At 38.9% G+C, this 15,544-nt stretch overlaps 1 non-coding gene across 1 annotated transcript; it reads right to left on the reverse strand.

Moving 5' to 3' along the window:
* Nucleotides 1-673: 673 nt before the first annotated feature.
* Nucleotides 674-780, reverse strand: LOC123622034. Its single transcript, XR_006729396.1, has one exon. It is a non-coding gene; the product is annotated as a U6 spliceosomal RNA (small nuclear RNA).
* Nucleotides 781-15,544: the final 14,764 nt, after the last annotated feature.

Consider the following 15,544-nt stretch of genomic DNA (forward strand, 5'->3'; position numbering starts at 1 on the left):
GTTTCCATGACTCTGTGTAAAGGTAAATGTTTCTGTTGGAATTGATTTCTAATTTTATTCCACTGTGGTCTTAGAAGATATAGGGTACAATTTCTATTTTTTTTAATTTGTTGACACATGTTTTGTGGCCTAAGATGTGATCAATCTTAGAGAATTTTCCATGAGCTGATGAAAAGAATGTATATTCAGTAGTTTGGGGGTAGAATGTTCTATAAATGTCTGTTAGGCCCATTTGTTCTAGAGTTGCATTTAAGTCCATTGTTTCTTTGCTTATTTTCTATTTAGAGGATCTGTCTAGTTCTCTCAGGTGGGTGTTGACGTCCCCAGCTATTACTATGCTGCTGTTTAACACTTTGTTTAGATCAAGTAGGGTTTGCTTTTTGAATCTGGGTGCACCTGTGTTAGGCGCATAAATATTTAGGATTGTTATGTCTTCTGTTGAATTGTTCCCTTTATCATTATATAATGATCATTTTTGTCTTTCTTTACTTTTGTTGATTTAAAGTCTATATTATCTGATATGAGAATGACTATACCAGCTTCCTTTTGGTTTCCATTTGCATGTAATATTGTTTTCCATCCCTTCACCTTCAGTCTCAATGAGTCCCTGTGGGTTAGATGTGTTTCCTGGAGACAGCAGATATTTGGCTTGTATTTTTTCATCCATTCAGCCAAAAATATGGAATGCTTCATGAATTTGTGTGTCATCCTCACACAGGGGCCATGCTATTTCTCTCTGTCTTATTCCAATTTTACTATATGTGTTGCCAAAGTAAGCACATGGATTCTACCTTTTGATGTGAGAAATGTCAAATAATTTGTAGATATGTTTTTAAAACTCCACACTTTTTTCTCCATGTTGCTTTTTCCTGCTTAATTTGGTCTCTGCAGATACTTTTCTCTGTCATCTGATGTTTCTTGGTTGAATGTTCATATTTAAGATAGGGGCACTAAAAACCTCCAAGTGTATGGGAGGATTTGTCTATTCTGAGTTTTACTTTATTGTAGTCTGATTGGATTGTTTAAATGAAAAATTTTCAAAATATCTCTAGACATTTCCTGTTAAACCAATCATATTCCCTAGAAAAAAAAATCCCCAATCTCCTCTTTGGAGGATAAAGGCCAATATTCTGGCACCTGAATGTAGGAAGAGAGCTGTCTCAGAATCTAGGATGCAAATATGATCTAAATCTCCCTTTTCTGTCCAGTACCTTCACACTCAACCAAGCCTGAAGTTTCCTCTGCTTATTGCTTTTTATTAATAAAAATATTCTTTTTCCAGAGTGAAGGAATGGCTGGACATCAGTAGGCTCATCAGACTGTGCAAGGCCATCTGGGACCTGGGTAGTCCCTAGACTTTCAACCAAGCATCCTTATTCAATCTCCACTTTTGGTCCCACTTCCAGAAGAATCTAGCACTGCCAACCCCTTAGTCATAGAGGGATTCTTCTATGTAAATCAGGCAAATTTCTGCTTTTCTCACTGCTGGCTTAGGATTCCCTTTTCTCAGGTCTGCTAAGAATGTCACTCATCCCATTTGCTTTCCTTCTTCCAACATTTCATTCTGTTGTCTTATTCTCCAATCTTCCCCTTCTTGTGTGTTTAGCCTTTTAAAAAAATTCCTTGATTGCCATTCAATGGGATTTGGGGAAGGAGCAAATACAAGCATGTGTTTAATCCATTACCTTTTGTCAGAAGTCAAACTTAATCTTTTAAGCTTTACCGCTAGGTTACTCAATGCAAAGATCTTCCAAGTTCAACTCTCCTCTTTTCAACAACTTAAGTAGCTGTTTTGTGCTCCAGCACTCATTTAACAAATCTTCTCTTAAAATCTCTTTGTCATCTGTTTGTGGAAATTTCCCTGAGTGACTGCTAACCATTTTCATCCCTTGCCTACATGACTTGGTCTAGTTGGTTAAAAATTACTCCTCAGTAGACTATGTACATTAGAATCTACACCAAGTCATTCTGCAGTGTCTCTCTAGCTATTAATGCTTTGGGGATTCTCCTTAAAGTCTCATTTTACATTCTTATTCCTGTTTCTGTCTCTTTCTGGATCCCACATATATACATTATATTTTCCTAACTCATTGTTTTTTAAAAGCAAACATTGAATATCTAATACAGTGATCACATTTACAAACTTATGACATAATTTATTTGGTCTACAGATAAAGCAAGGTGAAATTAAATTCAAATATCATTGGTGATTAGGACATTTCTCTAGAACAACACTTTTTTTTTTTTTTAAAGTCCTCAAGGCATTCAATTCTAAGTACCTAATCCCCACCTACAATGAACACGGAAGCCTAGAATAGCTAAGGATTTGTCAAATATCATGCAACCAGATCATGGCAGAACTAGGTTTGGTTCTTTTCAAACTTCCATACTGACACAGATATGCTTGGGACCTGTTTTTAAAGGAATAAGCACTAGTAAGCATGTATCTGGCTGAGCAAAGAGAATAAAATAATGAACTCTCATGTACCCATCATCCAACTTAAACAGTTTTTGGCCCAGCATGGTGGCTCATGCCTGTAACTCCCCATGCTTTGAGAGGCCAAGCCAGGAGGATCACTTGAGGCCAGGAGTTCAAGATCAACTTAAACAATTTTCAATTCATTGCCTGTCTTGCCTCAGACAGTACCCCATCTACTTCTCCCATTGGGCTACTTTGAAGCAAATCCATGAGATCATATCAATTCATAAATGATGAACTTTTAAGTTGAGAAATCAATCAATAGCTTAGATGAACTAGCATCAAGTACATATAACATATTTAAACTATGAATAAAATGTTCCCAATTAGAAGTGAGTTTTGCTTGTTAATGTTTTAAAAACTAAGTTAATGCTTTTTAAAAAGTAGAAAACAAAACCAAGATAGAAGTGAGTTCTATCAAGCTGACTATAATGAAGCTGACCATATTTGAAATCTCACTGGGAGCAGGTATTTATTTATGGATCTGAGCCAAGACAGGTGAACCTCAAAAATCTTAGCTCCAACCTTGATGAGCATCTGAGCTCTTGACTCTTGGTCTTCCTTCTGCCCTTTGGACTTGAACTTTGTTTTGGTTTCCCTGGTTCAATCTACTCTCAACAGATGTAGACTTGCTCAGCCTCTGGCTCTTCTTGTTCTATTTCGGGCAATATTTATTTCTGTATCTCCAATCCTAGCTTAATACCCAACACAAAGTAGGAATTCTACTGATGTTTATTTAAGGAGTTTCCATGAGAATGGCAAAGAAGTCTCACTGATGGGAGAGACGCTGGCCACCTGCTCCAGAGCTCACCTCACCAAGGCAGCAGCTTTCCTTTCAATTTTCAATGTCGACTTTTCTCTCCAGGAAAATACTGACCCAATTACTTCTCATCCACAGGATCATCAAATAATGTTAGGTGTGCAAACAAGCTGGGGCGGCTCCTGCACCAGGCAAAACCTGGGCCCCCTGTGCTGCCCACCATACATCATTTCTAATGAGACGATGATCCCTGAGCAGCCCTGGAGACCCAGACAGAAGGCGCCTTCTTGGTGCCATTAAGAGCTTACTATAAGTACGGAGGGAACAAAAGTGACAGAGAAGAGCACTCTCCCCTGGGGTATTTCTTTATGGAGCACCCATTGCTCCAAAAGCAGGGGACATATATATGTAAGCGACTACTTTTACATGGGAGAAAATGCTGTCCTCTGAATGAGAGAAAATCTAAGTGTCAGATAGCCTCCTGCTTCCAGAAGGCCTATGTCAGCCTCACTATGAGGACTGGTGCAGTTGGGCCCTGAAGGACGGCCTGCGTGGGTGTCAGGCACAGCCCAGGCAGGGGAGAATAGGCATTCCCAGGTCCTGTGAAGGACTGGCCTTGTGACCTCGGGCAGAGTCTCCCAACCTCCTCAGGACCCTTCTGGGTAAAACAGAAATAACAGCAACCTATGCACACAGAGCATGTGAGTAAAACAGCAGCCCCCCTGAGAAGGTGTTGGAGAATAAAACACTTTATTCTTTTAGAAACATGAACATTTCTGCTAATCTTCTCTATGCTCCCAAATTGCGGTCTCTGGCTCCTTGATTCTTACAAGTAAAAGAGAGAAACAGTTTTGAAGAACAAAATGTCTTGGCTCTGAGAATAATTTTCTTACTTGTGTAGTCGAGGACGGTTTATTATGGGTCTGTTTAGTGTCATGGTCAAGGGAGGGAAGGAATAAAACATTGATCCAAGAAGCCATCTTGCTCTGAGGAGTGATGAAGTACATTTTTGTGTGCTGAGGCACTCTTCTGGGTTAGATTTCTTTGCAGAGTGAGCCCAAGTAGGCAGGTACAGGAATAGAACAACTCACTGGGAGATTATTAGTAAAACCAGAGGCTTATCTGGCCTTGCGTCTCTGGGGGAGACACACAAAGAAGGAGAATTAATCCACTCCAAGAAGAAGAAAGAGATGGCGCCTTATCCCTAATTTGATGTATCACTCATAGGGTGGGTGGGAAAGTTCTTTCAAGCCCTTTTGGCCTAAGCAGTAAATTATTCCTCATGTTTCTGTTTTGTAGTGGTCAGTGAGCTATGAGTCATGCGGTGACTCACAGCATCATCATCAATGTATATTTGGGGGTGCTCAGTGGGTTCTCGAGTTCATGCTGATAAGGAAAGCCAGCCTTTGTTGTGACTGAGTCTTTTTCCGCGCTACGTGCTTTCTGTGTTTTTTTTAGCTGCCACAGCCATCCTGATGGTGTCATACCACTCAGGATGACAGAAATGACTAACCTTCTTTGAAACAAGACAGACAAGAATATTATGCATTTGGGAAATTTTAAAATGTACACCCACATGTCAGGCCCACTAACTGTGTATTTGTAAAATCGTTTTCACTTTTATCTTGCTTTAACAAAAGGGAGCACATCTGTGCTCCATTTAGGAAAAGTACACTGTATTCTGCTACTTGAATAGCTATGTGACCTTGGGCACGTCTCTTAACTTCCCAGGGCCTCCATGTCCTCATTTACTGTCTACTCCCCGATTCTACGGTAATACTGCATTAGGTTTCAAATAAAGTCTAGAAAGTCCCAGCACACACATTTCTCTTTTAAAGGGCCCTCTTGGGCCACTCCTTCCTCAACCCAGGCCACGCTCACTAATGACTTCCCTATGAGCAGGTGTCTGAGCTTGGTTTATAGGAGGTTCACATGATATGCTGGCACTAGCAAGAGGTGGACGCCTGAAAGCTTTCAGCCTCACTCAAGGGCACTCATCAATTCAAGAAACATTTATTGAGTATCTACTACATACCAGGTATTGAATTCCAAGTACCCAGCAATGTCAAAACAGAAAAAGTCACTCCTCTCATGGAGCTTACACTGTAGTGTGGGAGGTAGACAATAAACATCAAAAAATAAGTAAATTATATAGAAAGTGTTAACAACTATGGACAAAAATAGACCAGGTAGATGGATAAAAAGTGCTGGTGTATTGGTAGGGGTTAAAATTTTTAATAGTAGGTTCAGGCTTGGCTCCACTGCAAAGGTGACATTTGGCCAAGACTTGAAGGAGGTGAGAGAGTGAGCCATCAGGGTCCCTTAGGAAGACTGGTCCAGGCAGAACAAAGAGCCACTACAGAGACCCAGGGGGGTAAACAGGGCTAGCCTGTTGGAGGAGCAGAAAAGTGGCCCATGTGACCAGAGCAGAGGGAATTCAGTGGCAAGTCGGGGATGAGGGAGAGGAGGGCATGGGGCCAAAGCATGCTGGGCCTTGCAGGGGAGTTGTGAGACTTCTGACCTCTACTCTGAATGAATTGGGAAGCCACTGGAGGATTTTGAACAGAGGAATAGCAAGATATGACTTACATTTTATAATAAAGCTCAATCTGTTCATTGCATTGAAGAATAAAATGAAGGGGAGTGGCAAATCTGGGCTAAAACCATTTAGAAGACTATTGGGATAAACTAAGTTTGTTTGGACCAGAGTAGTGGCAAGGAGGTGTGAGAGGTGGTTGGATTCTACATATAATTTGAAGGTAGACCCATTAAGATTTCCATATGGATTGGAAGTGGGATATGAGAAAAAGAGAATTATGGAAGGCTTCAGGGTTGACGGCCTCCTTTGCAGTTGATGCTCTTTGGGGGTCTTAACATGAGATCCATATACTTTATGACAACTCTCATGGGTCCGTCCACATCTCCTTTCCCTTTTTGCCCCTGTCTTCTATTTTTATGCCTTCCAGGGTCTGATCAATAAGCCAAGCCATTCACCACTGCACTGGACCCTTGCAGTTCTATACCATAGGCCGCTGTTCCCTGGTGGGCTACACTCACATGAAGTGACTCTGAGCCCACCCATGGTTTGCAGCTGTGGCAGCAGTCAAGGAAAATCAAACTGTCAACAGCACCTGAGCCAGGTGAAACTGATAGGATATGAAGGGACTCAAAAGAGGTGTCTCATACATAATGTGTGCGTGGCAGCTAAATTTATAATATAGCTCATATGGCACAGACCATTGAGGCAGTGTTGTGTCAGACCTGGATGAGGACATCAGCCGAAGACCCTGCACTTGATGTATACAGCAACTGGTGAGACTTTGCAATGCTTCACTTTGATAACAAGAGTGAATATGTTTTTGGTCAGGTGAGAGGTAATTGCATTATATTCTGCAGGAGCATTTTGAGGGGAAGAGTGTGGGTCTGAGCTAGCATGCAAGTGGGTGTTGGGTAGCTAAAGAGATGGACCATGGTAGTAATTTGCCAATTTCATTTAGCTGCCCAGCATCTGAATCCCTTAATAAGTGTGGAGAATTTGCAATTGTATTACTTGGTGGGAGCCAGGGTCTTGTCCACCTCAATAGAAACTGAAAGTTCCAGATCATTTTTCTCCCTGGCCCCTCAAGGGAGAGCATGAGCACCTAGCAGGTAGTTGGATACCATTGCCTAGGAATTTGAATCTGAAAATATCTGTAAGTAATTCATTCCACTGATAAAGATGGCATATCCAGTGGCAACAGCATCAATGCCAATATCCAGTGTCCCGGGGCAGCAACCACACCACCACAATTGTACTATTCCTTGAGTGTGGCATGACTTTGAATGTGGTTCTAGTTACCTGGATTTCTATAGCTCTTGCTTTTTTTCCAAACAGCCAGGAACCTGACTCTTCAGACTTCCTTTTGAGCCTCCTTGAGAAATACTAATATCCTTCCAACAAATTTTTTTCCTTCATTTAGAAAAATTGGTTCCTGTTGTATATAACAGAAGTCCTTGTCTGGCACACCTACTGTTACTTACCTAATATTTACTGCCCCATCATCCTTGCCAACCTAATACAGATTTTTGAGAGGTCAGCCATGTGCTCAGCTCCAGACAAATACTCACATTCCCACCTCCTATTCAGATGAGGGTGGCCATGTGACACAGATCAGGCTAATAAGTTGTAATCAGAAGTCCGCTAATACATTGTATTAGATACACCTTGTGTGTTTCCTCATATTCTCTCAGCATCACCTGTCCCCCAGACCCTCGTCCACGTGCTCCATCTCAACTGTTGCCTTGGTGATGAGCTCCATGCTGTGTGAAATCCAGTCTCTGGCTCGGGCTCCTCCTATTACTCCCAAACTCAGAGTAAGTACCACATTTCAGGACATGGAAACTGGCTTCCCTAGTAGCTGTTAAAGGGGGCAGGTAAGAGAGTTAACTTCAGAGGGGAAGAACTCAAACCAATGAAAGACAGATACTGGAAGAAAATAAATTCTCTTTCCATTGCTCCTTCCATTGGACTATTCTCAGGCATGGTTTTTCCATGTAGCCTGTCTGGAGATATCTCAGAAGGCCAAGGGTGTAAACCTGTTCAAATAACAGTTGCATTTTTTAGTGCCCTGTGCGAGGAAGCAGGGACTGGTCTGGAAATATATGAAGCTGCATTTACCTCCCCCTCACTCCCCCTTTACCTCTCACTCTTTTTTACCTGGGGATAGTATCTTCCCATAAAGCATTAGCACCTAAACTGTGCCAAAAGTCTCTATTTTCTAGGAAAACTCTGCAAAAACAATCTCCTTCAAGACATTTTTCTTTCTCTGGTAAACAGAACAGGCTAGCACACTCCTTTTCCCCTTTTTCTTACCTTGACCAGGGACATGATAGCTGAAGACATTTTATGACCATTAGGAAAAGGGCAAGAGAATAAACAAAACCCTGATCCTAACAGCATCAAATTGCTGAACCACAGTCAGTACTTTACCTACCGCAACATTTTTGCATGTGAAACATCTTAGTTCTTTTTTTAAACCACAAAGGTAAAGTTTTCTGGTACCTGGAGCTGAATAAATTCCTAACAGATATGTATTCCCAAGAACTGCATTTACAAGTTCTTTAGCAGCATTTATTATCACATAACCAAGGCATCATAGTAAACTAAAGCTAAAGATTTTATCCAGCAATAGTTCTGTTTGATTTCGCTGTGTTTGTGAGAAGCATAGCTGTCAATACTATTTCTAGCATATATATATATGTATGAATATTCCTACCACATTTGTTTGGCCCACTCTACAATTCTCTAAGTTCCTTACCATCTCTGGGGGCTCTTTAGCATCTTACTTTTGGGTTTATTGGCAACCTTTATGTTTTTGCCTTCTGAGTCTCTTTTTCTAGAGCTTTCTCACAAATACACCTATCTCATGGATCATCTCTAAACACTGGGCCCTTCACACTTGGTTCCCTTATATTTCTATGCTATTTGTGTACTATGTCTATCAGAAACATTTCTGTGTTATGAAATGAGGAAAATTCCACTTAAAACAACCAACCAAACACACACACACACACACACACACACACACACACACACACACACACACAACCAATCTACTGGAGACTACTGGGAACAGAGTATAAAGGGGAAGGAAGGGGCTTTGTTTTATCCTCTAGTCTACCAGGTCTCCAGCAGAAAAGAGACACACAAACATTAGGACTAGGACTTGGAATCACCAGTAAACAATTTTAGCAATGAGCAGTCCCTCAATCGTGGAAATGCTGGAACAGACGGGTGAAAGAGAGACCCTAGATTTTTGATTGCTTTATAGATTAGCAGAGTCCATCCTTTGTGAAAGAAAATGGAGGAGTGGTAGGACACTAGATTTAATAGTAATATACATCCAAAAAAACCATACCTCTTTTCTATACAAATTTAATAGGTGTAATCTTCTTTGAAGGCCAAGATATTCTTTATTTCTCAAAATTATTTTAGAATCAGCTCAAACTCCCACATAACAGATTAGTGAAAGCTCCAGTATCCTATTCTTAGGGCTCCCTTGTCTTTCCTGAACTATCCCAGAAACCCACACACTTGCACTGCCTAGGAGGTCTACCAAACTTTCCCTCCGAAGTGGGAAAGAACCCTGGTGTCTATCTTCCAGCACTGTTACAGAACAATGGACCTCCTCACCTGTCTGACATTGTTCATCTTCCCTATAAAAGTTCTTTACCTTCCCTTGGACCTCCAGCTCCTCACAAATCACCATGTTCTTCCAAAAAAGAGGCGAGGCCCCTCAAAGGCATTTCACTATTCTACAACCTGGGCACCCCTTAACTGGTTTTCCAGGCTCTCCATTCTCCTCCAAGGTCCCAGTTCTCCCAGAGGCACCAGGCAGAGCTAGGCTCAGTCCTTTCTACGTGGAACTTGTGATCACTGGACCATTGGCAAGTCCCAGAGACCCACCCAGGAGTTGGATTACTTTGCTTTTCAATTCCCCAAACACAAAAGATTCCTTTACTTTCTCAAAGAACAAAGAAAGATGACTCTAACCCTTCAAAACATGCATCTTCAGATAGATGTATCCAGGGTAGGCCACAAGTGCCTAGTAACTTCTTTTGCCCCAGAATCACAAAGGCTCAACCCCTGACTGGGTGGAGAGAATAACTTCTATTCCTCAAAGGGTGCATCATCGCCTTTGACAGCCACCAAGGGAACTCTCAGGCATCCCTATTACCAAAAGCTGGGAAAATAAAGTCCATGTATAGCCTTTAGTAGGTTCCCTCCTACACAAACAATAACCAGGGCAAAAAATTAACGGAAATAAATACTTTGTTCTATATAGAACCTCCTATTGGATTGTTTGCCCAAACCCTCAAATTTTGAAAAGTAGCCTCTACTATCCATAAGGTCAAGCAATAATCTTCCAGCCATAATTCTGTGCCATGTGCCCTTGTACCCTTGCACAGGTAATTTAATCAGAGCTGTATACATGACCCAAGCTTGACCAGTCAAAGTCACATCCCTGGGAATTTGAAACTGAGACACAGAGAGATATAATATGTAAATTCAGGTGCTGTCAACAACCAAATTTTCTAGCCTGTGGACTACAGAACAAGAGGAATCAGAGCCACAGAGAGAAGGAGAATAATGAGCAGATGCACAGAGAGAAGTTGAAATGAAATAAGAAAGGGCAGTTTGGGCATCAAGTTGCTATTTCCAACTTTCTCCTGAGGCTAGCTGTATTCCCATCCTTGAATTCCACGAAATACTCTCACAGCCTAATAATAAATTTCATATTTTATGAAAGTTTATTTAAGCTGTTTTGTTATTTTCAATCAAGTCTCCTAACTATTATATATGCAGAGTATCAACAAAAGATCTAAAAACTTAGAAAAAAACTTAATAAAATGAGTGCCAGACCTGTAATGAAAAAAATCTCAATGGCTAAATATAAATGTTAAATTTTTTAAATATTTAAAGTAAATTTCTTATTGACAACATAGAGTTGTTTTTACCCACACTGTCAGTCTCTATTTTTCAATCGATTTATTTAGACTACTCTCATTTAAAGTGATTGTTGATATAACAGGACGAATAGCTACCATATTTGTAACTGTTTTCTTGTTTTTGTTTACTTGTTCTTTGTTTCTTTGTTATGTTTTGTTTTATCTTCCCCTCTTTGTCTGCCTTCTCTGATTTGAACTGATTCATTTTCTCTCCTCTCTTGGTATGTCAACTGTAATTCTTTTCTAATGTTTTTAGTAGTTGCCCTGGAGTTTGCAATATACATTTACAACTAATCAAAGTCCACTTTCAAATAACACAACACCACTTCATGGGTAGTGCAGGTACCTTACAACAGAGTATTCCTAATTCCCCCCTCTCATAAGATTGCTGTCATTCATTTCACTTGTCCATAAACTATAATCACTCACTACATTGTTGATATTATTATTATTTTGAATAGTTATCTATTAGGTGAATTCAGGATAAGAAAAATAAATCATTTTGTTTTATGTGTATTTATTCCTTCTTTGGCACCTTTTTATGTGAATTCAAGCTTCTAACCTATATAATTCTCTTTCTCTCTCAATAACTTCTTTTAACATTTCTTGCAAGAAAGGGTAGATCTACCGGTGACGAACTCTCTCAATTTTTATTTGCCTGGGAAAGTCTTTATTTTTCCTTTACTTTTGAAGCATAGTCTTGCAGGATACAGAATTTTAGGTTGGTGGGTTTTTTCATTCAAGGCTTTAAATATTTCTTTTCACTATCTTCTTGCTTACATTGCTTATGAAGAGAAGTCTAATGTGTTTTTTATCCTTGTTCCTCTGTAGGTAAAATGTTTTTTTCCTCTGGATTTCCTTTAAGATTTTATCTTTGTCTTAAGTTCCTGCAGTTTAAATATGAATGCCTACATGTAAATTTTTTTGGTATTTATCCTGCTTGGTATTCTCTGAGCTTCCTGGATCTGTGGTTTGTTGTCTGTCATTAATTGTGAAGATTTTTTCAGCCATTATTACTTCATATATTTCTTTTTCTCCTTTCTCTTTTCCTTCTCCCTCTCCTTCTGGTGTCACCATTATGCATATTACCTTTTGTAATTTGACCCACAGTTCTTGAATATTCTGTTCTGGTTATTTTTTTTTTAATTCTTTTTTCTCTTTGCTTTTTAGTTTGAGAAGTTTCTATTGACATACGTTCCAGCTTACTGATTGTTCCCACTATGTCCAGTCCACTGATAAGCCCATCAGAGGCAGTCTTTATTTCTATTACTATGGGTTTTTTTTTTATTTCTAGCATTTCTTTTTTATTATTTCTTGAGTTTCTATCTCTCTGCTCACATTACCCATCTGTTCTTGCAAGTTGTTCACTTCTTCCATTAGTGCCCTCAGCATATTAATCATAGTTGTTTTAAATTCCTAGTTGGTCTGATAATTCCAAAATCTCTGCCAAATCTGAGTCAAGTTCTATTGCTTGCTTTGTCTTTTCAAACTGTGTTTTTTCTTGCCTATTAGCATGCCTTCTAAATTCTTCTGAAAGTCAGATATGATGTATTGAGTAATAGGAACTGAGGTAAATAGGCCTTTGCGGCGAAGGTTTATGTTTATCTAACTAGGAATTATATACTTTGTTTATTTTTTTCTGTACCTGTAAGTATCCAAGACTTCAATTTCCTCTACTGTCCTTGTTTTTGTCACCCCAGTTGTCTTTGGGTTTCTCTAAAAATTCCTTCTTGAATAGAGTCTGAGCCTTGCAGATTTTTTAGCTCTAATCCTGTTATGATACAGGAGTCATGTTGACATGGTGATAAGATATGAGGGGGCATTCTATAGTCCTATGATTAGGTCTCAATTTTTTAATGGGTCTGTACATTTGGGCAGTGACCTTCACAAGTGCTTCTTTCTCAGTATTTTTTTCTTCTGAGGTGAGACAGGAAAGTTAGCTGGGGCCAGAGGTTGGTATTTCCCTTCCCCTACATTGATCAGACTCTGGAAAAGTAACTTCCTTTGTGAGCAGGCAGAGAACAGAATTCCCCAGGCTTATTTCAGAATGGCTACTTTCCTTCTCCCCTGGCTGGAAGCACAAGGGGATTTTTCTCCAGTCTTCACTGTGAGAGAGAACCTGGTGGGGGTGGGAGGTGGGGGGTGGGTTGTGGAAGTAAAATTCATAAAGGGTAGGGAATCCCCTCACCACTAAGTTTTTAACTCCCAGCCTCCAGTTGTTCATCACTACAGTTTATCATTACTGGCAGCTTCGGCTCCCAGTAAGCTGCAATTCTCTGTATTCTCCTTTCTCTCCAGTTTTCAAGACATTGATTTGCCCTGTGATCATAATCCTCTGATGTATCTAAGAAGTGATGTTGATTGGTTGATTTTCAGTTTGTTCAACTTTTTTCTTGTTGTGAGGATGGGAGTGATGACTTCCAAGCTTTTTACATATTGGAGCAGAACTATAAATCCAAAATTTTTTTTATGGGAATACATGCCTTGTTCTTGGGATAGAACAATATAGTAGATGTTAACTCCCCTTGCTTTAATCTATACAATCAATTCTGTTCAAATTCTCAATTAGTTCATTTCAGGAACTTGAAAAAAATATATTTTAAATTCATCTAAAAAGTTAAAAGTGGGACAAATAGCTGATAAAATACAAAAAATAAGAGTGATAAGGAACCTGTTCTACCAGATGTTAAAACTGATTACAAAGCTATAGTAATTAAAACAGTCAGGAACTATGCAAAACACACACCCAAATGATTAGAACGGAATGGCTGGTGCAAAAACAGACCAAAGTTCATCTGAGAATTCATTCTATGATTAAAGTAGAATTTCATATCAGAGGGGAAAATATGGATTATGCAATAAAGGTTGCTGAGACAACTGGCTAGATATTTTGGAGAGGAAATGAAGTTATATCTATCCTGATATCTTGAACCAAAGTAAATTCCACATGGTTCAAAGTTTTAAATGTTAAAATTAACAGTAAAAGTGCTAGCAGCCATGAAGATGGTGACTTAATGCATGTCTGCTGCCTTCCCTTCCCAACCCCAATTCAACTGTCAATTGCATCCTCTGTTTTCGGTTTTATTTTGTTAATAATTAAAATCCTTAAGGCCATAATGTCTCCTCTGAGTTTAGCCTTATCTGTGTAACATAGATTCTGGTATGAAGTGTTCTCCTTTATACTGTGTATTAGTTCAGAATTTCAGTTTTGATTACTTCTTTGACCCAAGGGTTAATTAGAAGAGCATCTATTAAATTCCAGATAGTTAAGTTGTTATCATATTTTTGTTACTCACTTTTATTTTATTTTATTATTGTCAGAGCCTGGGTTCTATAAAATAATATTTTCACACTTTGCACTCCCACTTCAATACTAGTTTGGCTGGATATAAGATTCTATGCTCAAATTTCCTTTAAACTATAAGAAAAATGATTCAAAATATATAAATATAAGAATATATGAAAATGATTTCAAAATATACAAAAATAGAAATTAAAAAGTGGCAAGCAAATCAATCAGTACATTATATAATTATTTAAATAATGATTGGTACATAAAATTAATAACAGTCTTTAAATATCTTGGAAAATGTCTATATTAGTTGGATTCTCCAGACAAACAGAACCAATAGGATATACAGTTGGCTCTCAAACAACATCAGTTTGATCGTGCAAGTCCACTTGTACATGGATTTTCTTCTGCCTCTGCCACCCCTGAGACAGCAAGACCAGTCTCTTTTCTTCCTCCTTCTCCTCCTCAGTCTACTCAATGTAAAGATGACAAGGATGAAGACCTTTATGATGATCCACTTCCACTTAATGAATAGTAAATATATTTTCTCACCTTTATGATTTTCTTAATGAACTTTTCTTTTCTCCAGCTTACTTTAATGTAAGAATACAGTATATAACACATATAACATACAAAATATATGTTAATCAACACGTATGTGTTTATGTTATTGATAAAGCCTCTGGTCAACAGTAAGCTATTAGTAATTAAGTTTTGGGGGGAGTCAAAGTTATATACATGGATTTTTGACTATGTGGGGGGTTGGTGACCCTAACCCTCATATTGTTCAAGGGTCAACTGTATATTTACCTATAATGAATATATAGAGAATGTATTATAGGAATTGTCTCACATGATGGTGGAGGACAAAAAGTCCCATGATCTTCCCTCTGTAAGCTAGAGAACCAGGAAAGCCAATGGTACAATGCAGTCCACGTCTAAAAACCTGAAAACCAGCAGAGCTGATGATCTAAGTCCTACTTCAAGTTCGAAGGCCTAAGAACAAGAAGTGCTTATGTCTGAGGGCAGGAGAAGATGCATATCTTAGCTCAAACAGGAAGCAAATTTGCCTTTATTCCATTTTTTTGTTCTATTCAGGTCCTCAGTGAATTGGATGATGCCTGCTCACATGGGTAGGGTGATCTTCTTTACCCAGTCTACTGATTCAAATGCTAATCTCTTCCAGAAATATCCTCACAGACATACCCAGAAATAATATTATACCAGTTATATGGACATTCCTTAGTGTAGTCAAGTTGACACAGAAAATTAATCATAATATCAACATGAAATGATAGACAGATGAGAAGATGAAGGGAGAACTGAAAACATGCTAAATTTCTTGTTTTGATGCAGGGAATGTAGAAGCATAGGCTGATGGTAATACTAAATAATTCCAGATATCTAGATAATAAGGTAAGTTTAAGTATGTTCTTTAAAATTTAAGTGAAATCCTAGGTATAGGATATTCAGTTTTCAAACCACTACAGGAAAGGAAATAAAGAAAATGTGATCAATATATAAA

Source organism: Lemur catta, chromosome 16, assembly GCF_020740605.2.
Source record: "Lemur catta isolate mLemCat1 chromosome 16, mLemCat1.pri, whole genome shotgun sequence".
NCBI lineage: Eukaryota > Metazoa > Chordata > Mammalia > Primates > Lemuridae > Lemur > Lemur catta.